This window comes from Sebastes umbrosus, chromosome 2 (assembly GCF_015220745.1).
Source record: "Sebastes umbrosus isolate fSebUmb1 chromosome 2, fSebUmb1.pri, whole genome shotgun sequence".
Lineage (NCBI taxonomy): Eukaryota > Metazoa > Chordata > Actinopteri > Perciformes > Sebastidae > Sebastes > Sebastes umbrosus.
The window spans coordinates 26,071,515-26,088,120 of NC_051270.1; the positions used below are offsets into that span (position 1 = coordinate 26,071,515).

General features: G+C 40.0%; 1 protein-coding gene across 2 annotated transcripts in view; it reads right to left on the reverse strand.

Moving 5' to 3' along the window:
- The window catches only part of pde3b (phosphodiesterase 3B), a 60,000-nt gene that overhangs the window by 20,682 nt on the left and 22,712 nt on the right, over positions 1–16,606 (reverse strand). The gene's annotated exons all lie outside the window — the stretch shown is intronic.

A 16,606-nucleotide genomic window follows, 5' to 3' on the forward strand; every position in this document is an offset into this window, starting at 1 on the left:
TTGTCAGCCAAGCACTGCAATATATCACTTTCGACAGCATAACAATTGAAAACATAAAGTCTGCTATTTGTGATGAATCTGAGTCCAATCTGTCGATTCATGCGGCAACGAAAGGACACAGATTTTAAGTCTACCTTCATGTTGTAATGGGTATAAATATAACAGTTTGCCATGTAAAATCCAGCCAGTATACATTTGTTTTAAAAGGCCAGCATGCAGTCTCACCCCGCACCACAAGGGGGAGAGACAAAGAGGATTAAGCCTCATTTTAACAAGCACCTCAACCTAACATGTAAACAAATATCCTTCTTTTTAACATCTCAGCCACTCATCACATTGTCAGGAATAATTAAAGCACATCATATCACATTAAAATGTGACATATTTTTACACTGGATTAATGTCAAGAACTTCAATAAGACATTATACTACAATTTATTTAGTAAAACAAATTATTATAGGGAATATATTTAGATTTGTTAACATTTTAAATGCACTCTTTCACTACTATTCTACATTGTGTGATTACATAAACAGCATCTGCTAGTCTTCAAAGCCAGGTTTTTAATTTAATAAGAAAAACGGTACATTTTATATGTTTTTTCCAGCTTTCTGTGGTAGTATTGATTTACTTTTCTGCATGTGATCCATGCAGTGCATGAACAGCTATAACCAAGGTTGTTAAATGGATCAGTGGCTCCGTCCCATCTCCTCTAATCAGTAACTGTTTCATTGATCAAAGTGGGATGTTGGGTGTTTGTCATCAGCATCTGTACAATGCTGCCAAACATTTAATATGGCAAATAAGCCCTGCCATGGCAACCCGACATAGAGGCCAGCAAACAATGCTCCGTACACCATGGCAACGGGATGGCGGGAGACGGCCGGAGGACAGAGTTGTTGGCCTTCTGCTTGTTTACGGAGAGACGCAGAAGGACTGAAACGGAGAGGGAGATGGGTAAAAGCTGAGGGAGAGGATGCCATTAAGGAAGGGATGGAGAGTTAAGGACAGAGAATTATAGATGGAGATAAAATAGGAAAAGAAATGTAGACGCTTGGCCTTCATTTAACTCAACCTAAACATAACGTTTTGTTCCATTTTCTTCTGACCCTCGCGATCACACGCGCAGTACACACTCAGAGGTCTGCAGTGTGTCACACTGCATAGCGTAGTATGTGTACCACCTGTTTACATCTCACCATCACAGTACGCCTTTGCATAATCTGTGCACAATGCACAACAACATGGATGTCTTCTCCGCCTCTCACACGGCACACAAACAGGAAAAGCCACCACCACCATCACAGCGTGTGCCAAGCAACAACGTATTTACAGTGAGGGCCTTCTGCGAGAGATGAGATTAAAATCTTTCAATGAACAGGAGATATTTTCTTCAGTGATGTTATGAAAACATGACATGAGGGCTGACGCAGAGACGGACACGCACGAGTCAGCTGCTGACACTTGAGACACCTGTCCTGTATACATACGTGCAGACACACACACACACACACACACACACACACACACACACCCACACACACACACGAGCCGCAAAACACATGATGACATTATTCCTCACCTTTAAAACATTAGGTGCAAACATTCAAGTACATTGAGTATTTTCATTTTATACTACTTTACACTTCTACTTAACTACACCTAAAATGGGGTATATTGTAATTTTTAATTTAATCGCATGATTGTCCATAATTAATCGTGATTAATCACATTTTTTATCTGTTCAAAATGTACCTTAAAGGGAGGTTTGTCAAGTATTTAATACTCTTATCAACATGGGAGTGGACAAATATGCTGCTTTATGCAAATGTATGTGTATATTTCTTATTGGAAATCAATTAACAACACAAAACTATGACAAATATTATCCAGAAACCCTCACAGGTACTGCATTTAGCATAAAACATATGCTCAAATTATAACATGGCAAATTGCAGCCCAACAGGCAACAACAGCTGTCAGTGTGTCAGTGAGCTGACTTGACTATGACTTGCCCCAAACTGCATGTGATTATCATAAAGTGGGCATGTCTGTAAAGGGGAGACTCGTGGGTACCCATAGAACCCATTTTCATTCATATATCTTGAAGTCAGAGGTCAAGGGACCCCTTTGAAAATGGCCATGAGTGTTTTTCTCTCCAAAATTTAGTGTAAATTTGGAGCGTTATTTAACCTCCTTTGCGACAAGCTAGTATGACATGGTTGGTACCAGTGGATTCTTTAGGTTTTTCATATGATGTCAGTATCTTCACTCTGGCTTTAAAACTGAGTCAGTTACAACCTAAAAATCTCAAGTTGCTTTAATGCCATTACATTGCATTAAAATGTAAATTTTCTTTAAATAATAATATAATACAATATGATGATGATGATGATAATAATAATAATAATTATTATTATTATTATTATTATCATTAATAATAATAATAATAATAATAATAATAATAATAATAATAATAATAATAGTAGATTTTGCTCCTCCTTTTACATTAGTCATTTTTTGCTTGCATACCATTTACTTGAAATGGAGTACTTTACATTGTGGTATTGCTACTTTTACTAAAGAAACAATATAAATGACAGTAAATCCTGCTATAAACCAAAACTATTATTTAAAATGAGGACATACCGTATGTGCAACTGCTAATTATACATCAATATCACAACTTCATATTTACATTAGGAATATGGGGATGTGTGCGCAACAATGTCAGACTGCCTACCTTTTAAATGTTTCCTCTACTACTCACATATTTCAATACTTTTTATTTTAGGCTAGCTTTTAAACACACAGACCGGGCTTATAAGGCTCATACAATTATCCATATCCAGAGTATCTACCATTCTGCGTAACACTATGTGCACACCTCCATGTGCATGAAGATTATTTATGGTGGAGGTATTTCCAAAAAGGGAAATAACTGCCCTGTATTTATGCACACCTCCAGGAATATATAAAGCATACAGTGAGAGAAAACAGACAACAACACACACAATCAAACTTAGGGAAAATATAGCACACATCAAAATAACACTTCACACGCACACACAGTTATTTAACATTTAGCACAAGTCGTAAATATTTCCTAACAGGAGTCAATAAACCTGCGCGAGCTATTAGACGGCCAGTTGTTACACCTGCGTGTCATATTAGCTCGGCTCTGTGGTGGGAGAGGTGCTAGAACTGATAAAAACACGCTAATAAGAGTGTGGGGGGACGGAGGAAAGGTATCAATGGCAGGCAGGCATTTGTATGGAGAGGAGCAGGGCACTGCTGACGTCAGTGTGTGGCGACACACACCGCGTCAGCAGCCTTCCGCACATGCACACGCCGATAATGAGGACTGGGCTCTGGCTGTCAGGACACGCACGGGAAGAAAAGATGATACGGAGAGAGAGGAAAAGAAAACACAGGCTGCTGGCTTGATTCTTTTAAGCCTGTTCAGGAAAGAGAGCTAACCAGATGAGAGGTCTGCAGAGTGTGTGTGTGTGTGCGTGTGTGTGTGTGTGTGTGTGTGTGTGTGTGTGCGTGTGCGTGTGCGTGTGCGTGTGCGTGTGCGTGTGTGTGTGTCCTATTGGTCGGACGTAGCTTGAACTGCCAGGATATGGCGGGGCCTGTACAGCTCAGTGCCAAAGCTCTGGCAGGTTAGCTGACGGTAGGCCAGCAGCTGAGGCGACTGAAGGAAGGAGCAGACTGGGATTAAAGAAACAGTCTCTGAACTTTTGACCCAGACTGACTCACTGCTAAGATGTTTCCTACACTACAAAACTGACTCATATAAGAAAATACATATACTATAAAATATACTAGAGATGCAACATTTTCTTTTATCTACAAAATGCATGTTGTGTGAAATATTAACATAATAATATCAAATTAAACAACCTTAAGTTAAGGGTTTTAAGAATCTGGAATAAAACAGAACTGATAAATACATCTATCAATTGTTTTGTTTTTTAATAATTGATAATATTTGTTCAAATCTCGCAGCCCTATGGACAGATTTTTGGTAACTTGTTTTCACTTTATTCAATAAATGAGAGAAATACTTAAAACGTAGCTAGCATGATAGCAACATTGCATTAGGTCATGCTGATAGATTTTTCTAATTGGTACTGTATATCATTAATGGCTCTATGTGTGACAAAATAAATCAACCACTTTCTCAATATATCTTATTTTTAATCTTTTTTCCCACAATTTTGGTCAGTTGCTTTACAATGTCACAATTAATGCACAACGCAATCTGTCACAAGAATGAACAGAATTAGTTTGGTAGATGACAGAAGTATGAAGGGACTCAGCAGTTGACTGTGAAAGGTTTGAAGCGATAAAGTACTTCCTCCCAGTGTAACCAGCCAGACAATCTACAGGACCAAAGACTTGTAAAGACCTTTTTGCATCTGTGCTGCTTGGCTCACCACCAGCCCACAGGTCAACAGGGCCAACGGGAAAACGCATGGTACTCCAGATGGCTAGTCCGCCTATGGCTGTCACCAGTGTTGTCAGGGCAACCTGGCAGGACCATGGAAAATTCTTTGACTAGGGAAAGGAGCTCGTGCAAAATGTCATCCCTCTCTTTCACACTCATCTACCACTTCACTGGACCGCTGTTGTTCAGCGTCTGCCCAGCAGAAGCCAGTCTATTAGTGTCATTTGGAGTATTTTTGAAGTACTTAAGTACAAGATCTGTTTCTTTGTACACTGCGTGGTGTGTGTCCCATTTGGCACCAATCCAGTGAATTAAGAAAACAAACACTACCAATGAAATGTCTTCATAGAAATAGTTTAAAAATTCCAATCATTCAAGGTAAACAAGTCTCGTTAGTCTGGTTGTAGAAATAGTTCTGCAAAACTTTATATCACAACGGACAGAAAAGAACGGCTTAAACAAACAAACATCAACTTTTGGTTTCCATTTCAACTGGTTTACATTATTATATCAATGTAATTTTCGTAACAATAACATTTAATTAGCTGTAAGTAGTTTGTAGTTTTAAATTCCTTCTCTCAATCCTAGGGGGTGGAGCTACAGAAGGTACCACAAAGCACATAACGTGTCCATTTTTCTCCCCACAAAGTAACTTTACAGTGTTCACAGTGGAAAGCTTTATGGGTATTTATAGGAGTCAGAGTGTGCTCAATGGGGAGACACCCAGGCTAATGAAGAGCATGAAATAGGCTTTGAAATAAACGTCACGTCACACTGCATTTAGGGTATTTCAGGGGCTCATCTGCCACACTTGTCTACATTCTCTGCTGCTCTATATGTAAACGAACACTAGTGGACGACGTTTCTTTTGGGCACATCACCACCAAATTTTCACTAGAAAATGTACAGTAAACAATCAGAAGGAGACATAGCATACTGGCGAAAATAAAACAACGGGTGTGGAGAAATGTTAATCTTAGGAAAGTATGGGACGTTTGAGAATGTAACAAACAGCAGGTATCAAATACCGGAGTTTGAGAATAGAACAAAATACACTAACATTTGAGAAAAGATTATACACCGTGTTTTATTTGCTAGATGATGTTTGTCTCCAGTAAGGCAAAATTTTAATTGCCAGATTTTGAAAGGGAGTTTTGTGACTTCCTACCTGTCCGACAACGGCACATATTTAATTTACTATCAACCAAGGATGGCAGCACCGCTCTCCCCGTAGGAAAACAATCCATTCCCAAGATCAACCCATACAAGCTATCTTTACCTGCTATATAGTAGCATCACCTGCTACAAGTATCACATGCCGTGTGATACTATAAGATAAGCTGATCTAAAGCACAATGTTGTACAGGTAGGTTACTAGCCAGGCAACGATCCAACAAGTGTGCAGTATCTGTACGGCATTAGGTTACTTGACACCATGTTCCCATGTGCTACAGGAGGGTAACAAGGTAGCAACACTGAATTAATGGCACAGAGGGAACGCTGGTGTAACCAGGTATTTTTTTTTTATATTTTGGATGACATTTTAAAGCCATCTGACAAGAGTGTTGAAACTAGAAGAATTATGATATTATGAGCATAACTTTTGATATATTGCTCAACTTAGTGTCATTACTGATCTGTGCCATACATCATCAAACCATCCAAAAAGTTGCAAACCTAAAAATATTATACATCATTTGCTGGTGAGTTTTCAGTATGTACCACTATTACACATTGTGAAATCAATTTTGTAGAAAATGATGTAGGATGTAGGAAAACTCATATGTTTCCTCTTCACATCCTTGCATCATGTCACATTACATGAGGACGGTATGCTTATCACTAATCTGTGAACTAAACAACAAACGTATTATGATTGCTATCTTGTAATACAGTAAGCTTTGAAAACTGTACATCCACATGCATTCATCCACAAAGTAGACACACCCACCTCGAGGTCATATGCCTGACCTTTGTCACAATGTAAGATACGTCAAACAACTTTCCTAAACCTCCCTCGCCTTTGTCTCTCTCCAAACAGCCATGGTTGTTGTTCTCCGAGGATTATACTACATTAAGTTCACTCTCCGTGTTGAGTTACAGATGCATTTTCATTTGCACTCACTGGCCTGAAGTGGAAGAAAGTGAACAAAACTTTATTATTCACGTAAGTTTGTCTGCAACTCTGTTTTGTGTGGGACATCTTTAACTCTGACGTACCACCTACTCAAGATATCATCAGTTTGGGATGTTTAGTGCAGTATTAAAAGTATTTTGTGGTCAATTTTAGTGGAGGACTTTCTGTGTTAAAGGTTTTCTGTGTTGTGTAGATGTAGACAGTAGTTTCTCAGTAGCTGGATAGTCAAAAGAATTTAAATATAACCAACTAGTTGTCAGTTTTACATTGAGTTCCCAATGTGATGTGACCAAATTAACGTATTTATACAGATTACATTAAGAATGAATCGATTCAAAGTGTGTGACATAAAATCACAAGCAAGACAGAGCGGTATAATGAGACCTTTTGTGAGAAGAGAGACCTGGAGTCAGGTTTTGTCTGCAGTTATGCAACGAGAAAAAGCTAGTATTAATGAAGTTAACGCAATTTTACTAAAACCAGCAAAAACATTTGATCTCTGGACTAAAAACTAAATCTAAAAACAGCTGCATATTTAACACTAGAACAGGCCAAAGGATTTTGGACCAAATGATTAATCAGCTAAAACATCAAACTCAACATCCAAGCCTGTGTGGTTTACGTCAGCAAAGGTCAGAGTTTGTTGCAGCAGAATGAGTAGATTACACTGCTCTCTCATCTTCTACCTCAGGGGCTTAGCTTGTGGTTTTACCATTGCGTTTTTGTTTACATGAGTCAGAAGACGTACAGCACACAGCCTATAGACACACACACCCACTAATTCCTTTGAAGCGGGGGAAGATAGCAGTTGCTGTCTGCTTCCTGGCTGTTGTGAATTTGTCAGCCAGCTGTGTCCCCAGAAAAAAAAGCAGATGGACCAGAATGAGGCTGACAGAAAAACTGAGTGGAAGAGTTGCAACTGCACACCATGATGAGCCATTTGGGAAGTAGCAGGAAAAGATTCTTTGTGCTAAATCGAGTTGGATGGTGCTCCTTCCCAATACTGTTATTTCGTCATGGCCACGACACTGGACAAGTCCAACGGACATGTAACTGATGTGGTTTTATCAGACTACGGCCCTGTTCAGACCTGGTATTAATGCGTCTTGGGTGATCCGATCACAAGTGGACAGCTCTAAGTCTGTTCACACCTGGCATTAGAATGTGTCTCCACATGTTTTGAGTGACCACTTGTGATGCGAACTTAATTCCCTGTTCTATGTGCAAATACACACATAGCCATCATCATAGCCATCATCATCATCATCGGATCATTTCCATTTGCAAAATGCGTTGTTCTTTTTAACAAGCGGGAGGCAGCAGTATTACTCTCCTACATATTCGTGAATTTCGGTAAATTTTATGAACCTAAAAACCTAAGGTTATTGACTACCGGGCTGTCCCGCCGACACCACCGCCTTTGCCGCACATTGGGGGCGCACAGATCTTCAGAGAGGTTGAGATGAGAGCAAGCAGGCGGGCAGGCGTGTGTCAGATATGTGCAGAGCAGCGGAACAAAACACCTACATATCAATTACAAGTTATCAAGCTATAGCCTATAACTACAGTATTAAACTTTTTGTTGAGCTGCCTCTTGATGCGGTGTAGACTATGTCTAGGACTTTTATTGTGAAAGGTGAGAACGGAATGAGTGACGCTGTTATGCGCTGCTTTTGACAATCTGGGAGTAATAAAGAGTTTGCCATTATTTTATTACCTTCATAAAGTATAGGCGCAATGGAACACTCGGCTATACAAGCTGTTGCCTATCACCTCGCTTGGTAAGTACCAAACACACTCACATGTCGGAGGACGCATTCGCGTACACACTGCCAAAAGAATGTGGCCATATGCGGCCCAGACCACCTCCTAATGTGGTCTGAGCGATCGGATCTCGATGCGTCGTCAAATGGTCTTGAGTGCTTTCACACCTGTACTTAGAGCTGTCCACTTGTGATTGGATCACTCAGGACGCATGTTAACACCAGGTCTGAACAGGGCCAAACAGTATGGCCACCATGGTTGGTTTCCGTCATGGTGGAGACCCATTACGGATGAAAGCTGTGCAGAGGCCTAAAAGGCTGCAACCGCCATAGTTGCAGAAGCGAAAGCATGGGTGTGGGATGAGTTTGAGGAGGCTACGGTGAAAACACTTGGAGGTTCAGGAAGGGAAGGTGAGACCAGACATCCCTCAGGCTGCTCTGAGGCTGCAGGTGTGTCCTCGTTTCAAGAGAAAGCCTCGGGAGATACTTAAGGGTCCCAGCAGACCTTCCACATAGTCGGATTTACTGCATCTCTCATTTGACCTTGGATCACTTTAGTATCCTCCATAAAGAGATGCAGGAAGGACAAGAACATATATAGATGACTGGATCGGTAAGAGCTATATTAGTGGACCAATTAAATAATGATTTTTTATTACTTTAGCTACGTTTGATTTTTTAAAATTATTTTCCACCATGCAAAGCATCCAAGCTGTTTCCATTGTATATAAAAACAGCAAACATCATGAGAAATGGATTTGCATCACTTTTTTTGGTACACCCTACAGAGTCAGATGGTGTTTGTCCATATTTACTTTAAGTCCGCAGGAAAGTTTTGCGCCGGCAGTATGACTTGCAAATATCTGCAAAATATCTTTCCCCACGTATTTAGTCAGTGTGACGCACAAGAAATTAGCCATTCATCCTCATCTATTCATGTTACTTAACCTATTGTGTTCACTCGCGCTGCATTGTACTGCGGAAAATGCTTTAAAAGATCATCACGTGGAACAAGCAAAACAAGATTGAGCAATAAGATTGTCAGCACCTTCTGTTGTAGATGTCAAAGAGGAAAGCATTGTCGAAAGGAAAAAAAAAACGACCTGCCACAACAAAAGTTTGAGACGTCATACGCTGCAAGATGGTTATCAATATAGAAGATGGCTAAAAGGATTCTTGAGCCCATCCCGGACTGACCTGGATGTCTGTCAGCAAAGCACTCTTATTACCAGCGAGTTTACAGATGCATATTACGGAGAATAATGTAACACCATCGCATCTAAGAAACCCTTTCCGCATGAAATCAATTCAGGTGTGCTGGTTTTGAGTGATGCAGGGCTGCTGGCCAATACACACCTAAATAAGTTAAAGCAAGATGTGTTACTCTTGAAAGGGTAAATAGCCTATAATGTCCCTTACAGATGAAAAGCTAAAAAATTATAAGAAACAAAACACCCTTTGTCTATTCAATACACTCAGTGGTTTTGCTGCTACGTGCTTACATGGATTGTTCTCCCCGTGTTAGCGAGGGTTCTCCGGTTTTCCTCTTGAAACTAGCGATTGAGACCATAAACTCATGTTTACAATGTTTACTGAGGTAATAAATCAAGTGAGAAGTAGGCTCATTTTCTCATAGACTTCTATACAATCAGACTTCTTTTTGCAACCAGAGGAGTCGCCCCCTGTTGGCTATTAGAAAGAATGCAAGTTTAAGGCACTTCAGCATTGGCTTCACTTTTCAGACCTGGAGGTTGCCCACATACATAAACACTAGGTATGACCAGTAGCTTATGGTGGGTAATGTTTGCTAATTTTAGCAAACTTAGATAGATATTGTTGTGTAATGGACATTACTGTGTCAGTTAGTTATTTTTATGTCTCTTCTCTACTCCTGCAACCGTATAGCACTATTCTGTAATCGCCACTTAGCTAGAGCAAAATCAGTTTGTCAAACCATTTCATCAAAGCTAACAATATTAACTTGGATATAAAGTTGATTAATAGCTCAGAGAAGAAAAACCCATTTTAAGTAGAAGTTCTCAGACCTTACGTATGGCAGAGGAGTAACGGCGCACTGCCAGCTTTGTTGATTTGCATTGCTTCACATCACGTCTCTCAACCATAAAGTTAAAAATGAAGACAGAAATGGAATCAGCCACAGTCCCCAAAAAAATTACAGCAGAGAGCGCAGAGCCTGATACATGTACAGCAGTGGGAGGAAAGCCAAAGAGGTCATGATGGAGCCTTTGCTAAGGAAATGGGGCAGCAGCTGTTTGGTGTCTGCCATGCTTCATGTTGAAGAGAAGCCACAAAAATGGCAGATAAAATGTCAAGCGCAAACAATGTTGCTGCATAGACACATTCTTTTGTCATTAAGACATTTTCTATTATAAAAGTTAACAAGAAATTAATTATTTTTGTTAAATAATGCAACTTATCTTTAAAATGTGCCCGTTTTTAAAATATAAAGATTTGTTTTGAATCCTTGCCCTTGATCTAATTAAAAATGTACAATGTTGATAAATGAGATCTAGTTTGCATTTAAAAAAAATTATCCAAATTTGATCAATTATTTAGATTCTATTTTGTTATTGACAATAAAAATGTTTAATATTCAGTTGTGTTCCCATATTATTTACAAAATGTCATTAATAGAAATATAAAGCAATATAATAATAATAATAATAATAACTGTTATTTTATTTTTCAGTTCATTGTTACCAATTTAAATTTAAAGTGTTTGTTATTGTGATAATGATTATTGATCATATGACCCAGCTCTCTCATAGACGACTACAACAACAATAACAAAGTGTCTGGTCTGCTCTTACACCCTTATGATTTAGGAGAACTGAAGATAAAGAGGTGGATTTTGGTGTCGTGATGTGGCGACGAATTTGTAGCTTATCAAGAGACACAGATCTCAGAATTGACTCACACTTTGCCTGTGTGAGTCAATGCCAATGCCACAATCTGAGTAAGGTCAACCCAGGTACGTCAACGATGAACTTTTTCCCACAATGGTATGTTTCATGCTCAAACGGCCCGTAACTTTTTGATTGTACCCAACACCCAAACTCAGTAGGCAGCTACATGCTGGCAAAACACAGCCTGCACACTACTTGCAGTGTTTTTTAAACCTGCAAAACCATAAAAAGAAAGATGAAATTGTATTTGAATCTGACTGACAACATGCATCTTTTCCTTTTTAATCTAATTCCACTGTGTGCTATCTAGTAAATCAGAAATGAGAGAAAATTTGAAAAATATAATTACATAGACAGCTAGGAGATAGGTCGCAGTTACTAAGGATTTGTTTGGATGTGGTGTTTGAATCTGTGTCCCTTCATATTCACAGCTAGTCTTGTGTAGGTATACTGTAGGTCTCAACTGTTCAAGACTTGTCACACAATACAGTCGACACACTGCACACAAATATTTAAAATATGTATTCATTAACAGAGTTCAAGCAATAAATTCTACCTGTTTAATTCAAGCTGGTGACGGCAAACAGACTGGCCTCAAATCAAATCAAATGAGAAACTCTTTCGGATGACAATTTTACACAACAAATCATATTCCACATAAAGAGATGTAATCCATGCATGACTTTGGCCCCACATTTACTGGAAACCATTCAGTAAATCATGCCCCTATAAATAGTTGCAGGCAGTCTGCAGTGCAGGCTATGTATGCAGGTTACATTTTATCGGAGCTTGGATTTTCTGTTGACCTGGAACGCAGCAATTCATTCGCTATCACCAGAGATTGGCAAGAATATAGGCATGCATGACCTTTGGAGAACAGTGGCAGGGAGCCCAAGAGTAAATACTGGGAATAGTACTTCTCAAAGTCCTTTCTGCTGACATTGATTTGCTGATCTGCAGGTTCATAAATATCCCAGGTTCACCCAGTGTTAACACAAGTAATTATTAAAAGGACCATTGACCTTGTGACGCACACAGAGCACAATCAGAGCCTGACGAGGGCTTCATATCATCACGTCATCAAAAAACAGTTAAGCAGCTGTTTATCACAATAAGTAACCAACTCCGACTGGTCTCTCTGTTTTGTTTCCATTTCCTTACACCAGTATTTCCCTTTATAGCAGCATAAAGCTTAGATTCCAACAAGCTGTTTGAAGTTAATGTTATTAAAGATCTGCCAGGGGACAAAGGTGATCTCAGTGCTGATGTTATCTGTTGAAACTGTGCCCATTCAGCCCAGACGGCTTTACTGTCCAACACATCCTGCACACATGGAGGTGTTATATACATGTTTGGTTGCGTGGCTGTTTGTTTATCCGTACATTTTATTTATGTTGGTTTACAATCTTACTCAATGAGTTTGAGACCTGGCAGGCACGTGGGATCTTGCAGTGATCGACTGATTTTTTTACTCCCCAAACTTTTGAAACTAATGCCTTCTTTAAACCGACAATAGCGCCGCGTCAAACACTACAGTCTCCTCATTCATTTCAATGAGATTGCTCTGGGCTCTGGCACAAAAACACAGTGTAGTCCAGTGAAAACGTTGAACCTGGCTCAACTTCTACAACAATGCAATACGTCATGTAGCAACACACTAAATTGGCAAATCAAATATATGCAAGTGCAGATTCCAGGTAGATTACTTTGTAATGTGGACAGCATAGTTCCAGCGTGTACGTCACAACCGTCAAAACGGAGATTAAATGATGCCACTGATAACTTTCAAGAGTTGTAAAATTCTTTCTCATAATGTAATTACCTCCTGTCTGGTGCTTTGACATCTGATAGGCCTTCAGTATGTTATCATGGATCAGATCTGATGGTGGTAATTGAACAACATTTCACATTATGTTCTAATTCTTGGAAACTTTTAGTAGGTTAAAGTTGAAGTCGGTAACTTTGAGCAAATATGATAAAAAATATTTTTTATAAAATGGTCACTACATTCTGACAGTAGTGCATGAGACAGATCTGTGAAAAAATAAATGTTCCCCTGTGTCCTCCTGTGCTCCTAATAGCATTTGCAAGATTCCACCACGCCTGAATGAAAACAACGAATCAGAGCCGAGGAGTCTCTACAGCAGCTGTCAATCATTGCTCGTGAAACTTGCAAACTCCAGTCAAACGGTCAAACTAGGCAGCGCTGATCAAATATGAATCAAGATTCTGTTACTGTAATGCCTATTTCTCACCTCAAATCAGGGTTTTCACCAGTGTATTGCAAGCCTGGCGGCCCGCTGGGCCTAAATTGACTCCCCATCTGGCATAAGCATCGGGGAATCATGTATTTTTAAGACGTTTTTTAAACTAAAATTTGTTGTACAAGTAGCGAACTCCTTTAAGGAATAACTCAGTGAGAACGTTGTTTACTTAACGTTTGCGAGTGGCGGTGTGCGGTACAAACAGAGAGAGAGAGACAGAGAGAGCGAAGGACCGTGTGTGTGAGACGGACTGACGGTGAGTATGAAGATAACAGTAGAGCTGTGAGCGTAGCAGTGCAGTGTGTGTGGTTTAGGCTGTCGGTAAAGAAATGCTACAACTCCTTAAGAAACAAGCCAAGTTCCTGTGTTGTGATTGCCACAGTCTGTTTACTGAAGTGGTTAGCCCCGAAGTTAGCCACAACTTTGGCTTAGGCTCGCTTAAGGTGGGCTGTTAAGTTTGCTCTGGCCGGTGGGCAGTGCTTGGTCTCTACTGTTTTCAACATGGCGGCCGGTTCACAAACGTTCTCATTTTAAAGCTAAACAGTACACTACAAGATGCTTCTTAAAACATTTGAGTTTGACAGTTTGATTGGACTTCACGAATTTTGCAAGCAGTGATTGACAACTACTGTAGAGACAGCTCAGCTCTGATTGGTTGTTTTCATTCAGGCGTGGTGGAATCCTTCAAATGCTATTAGGAGCACCGGAGGACACAGAGCAACATGATTTTTTTCACAGATTACCTGTCTCATGCACTACTGTCAGGATATAGTGATAGTTTTATAAAAAATAACTTTTTAGCATATTTGCTTGCTTTACCGACTGCAGCTTTAACTGGTCACGACATGTCTTTCATACCTTCATACCTTCATTGAAAAAGACCGGTAGGAACATTTTGGACATGTTGATAGGCGACACGTGAAGCTGTTCATTTATGTATAATTCAGCACTGAAGCGATCAGTGGATTAGCAGGAAATTAATGGGCAACAATTTTGAAAATTGATTGAGTGGTTAAGTCATTTATCAAGCAGAAATGCTGCACACTCTGTGGCTCCAACATCTCAGATGTGAGAATAAGCTACACTTTCCCTTTTTTTAAATATCAATGTAAATAAAAAAAATATGTCTGTCACTGCTCAGGTTTCCATGCTTAAGTATTTTGTATTTTTTAGTTAGTAAATTATTGTCATTTTTCTAATCTGACAGGTATTTTTGACGTTCTGAAAACAAATGGTCCGCAGCATAGTCTAACGTCGACTGTTTCTCTCTATCAAAGTGCAAACATGTCATGTATGTCCTTCACACGCAACCTTTTTTTGACCACTGTGGAGCCCTACGCCAAGCTATAGTTTGGAGGCTGAGTACAACAGGAAGGTTATACCTGATATGGACATGAGAGCTAGATGAGGGAGGCTCGAAGCCTTGTAAGGGAACATCTGGTTTTATCATGGAATCAGTGCAGGCTCCTCTCATAAACACAACCTAACGCCTGAGCCCTGCAGCTCTGGCCAATAACAAGCATGTGAACACAAACGCCATCCATCAGGGCCGAGCAGTGGGAGGAGGAGGAGTTAACAGGGAAGTAGAGAGAGTGAGACAGACACCAAGAACAGTGAGAAGAGACACCACAACAGAAATTAAGTAAATCATTTACAAGCCAGTGACCAACGCTGGCTGTAGGCAGCTTCTTATTTCTACTTTAGGTATCACATTCACAAAGCTGCCGTTAAAGCTGCGGAGGTGACGGAGGGGTTGAATTTTTAAAATAAGCTTCAGAAGCTTACAGTTGTACACTTGTCAAGTTAAAGGTCAAATTCAATATGGAGCGCTCTGGAGCGCCTCAACATCTGTCAGTCTACTTGTTGTTAAAGTTATTTGGGAACACACTCACATTACTTCTGATTATATAGTATGATGGTGATTTAACCGAATTCAATACACTCTTTGAGGCAAATTCATAGTGAGAGTATGTTTGTGTGCTCCATAGCAACGAAGGGCATGTTGCAGTCTGTCCTTTCCTGCTCTCCTGATGGTGCTGTGAAGGCCTGGATTGGATCACTGAGGTAAAGGTCAGCATCATACATGTGCTTTTCAAAATGCCTCACAGCTACAAAGGTTTTGTGTCTGGCGATTGTAGCTGGATATTATTTTTACAAGGTGTGATAGTCTACATTGCTAAGTGATATAAGATCATAAAATAAGTAGCTGTAAATCAATTCACTCACACACACAAACCCAAAGAGAATTATTACTAAGTTCTGCAGCTCTATGGAGCCTTTTCGCCTCTTTTAGGTCAATATTTTAGCCGCGTATTAACTGAACGGTTCAGTCCGTACAGTTCACAGCGCTCATCAACGCCCGTTTCCAGCAGCAGCAGGAAGCTGTTTTCAGCCGAAAAGCTCTGACTAAAACCATTACACGCTTACTGCCAAACAGCAGACAAAGTTAGTGACTAACTGGTGAAGAAAGAGAAACATGTAGCGACCTAAATACACACATTTTTCGTAGGAGTTGGTGGAGACCAAACCAGAGATAAAAGGAAAGTGAGTTTGGGACTTATATTCATCAGATGGCTAGAAACATGAACCAAATGAGATAATAACGTCTGCTGATGTGTAATGCCGAATTCACGCCAGAGCATTGGCGAAGTGCGGCCTGCGGCGAGCTGCAACGCAAAGTCTATGAAGAGTTGCGGTGGCTGCTCTGAGTTCAGCGAGCTGCGGCCGTTTGATTCTGATTGCCAAACAAAAGTTGGGAAAAGTTTAACTTTTAGCGGCGAAGTGCGGCCAGAGAGGACCCACAGCCATCAGTAAACAGAACTTGTGACTCCTGTGACATGCTGAGCTATGTTACAAAGAATGTCTTCCCACATGAAACACATGAATATGCCTCCCGGCCGCAGAAAAATGTAATTATTGTGGCGAGTCGCACTTTGCCGCTGCCTGGTGTGAATTCGGCGTTATAGTCAACTATTTGCTAACATTAACCATTATAAGGCCGTAATATGTCAAAGCTGTGTGTCTATGAGCTGGTTTTGGATTTCTTCTGCACTCTAGTGTT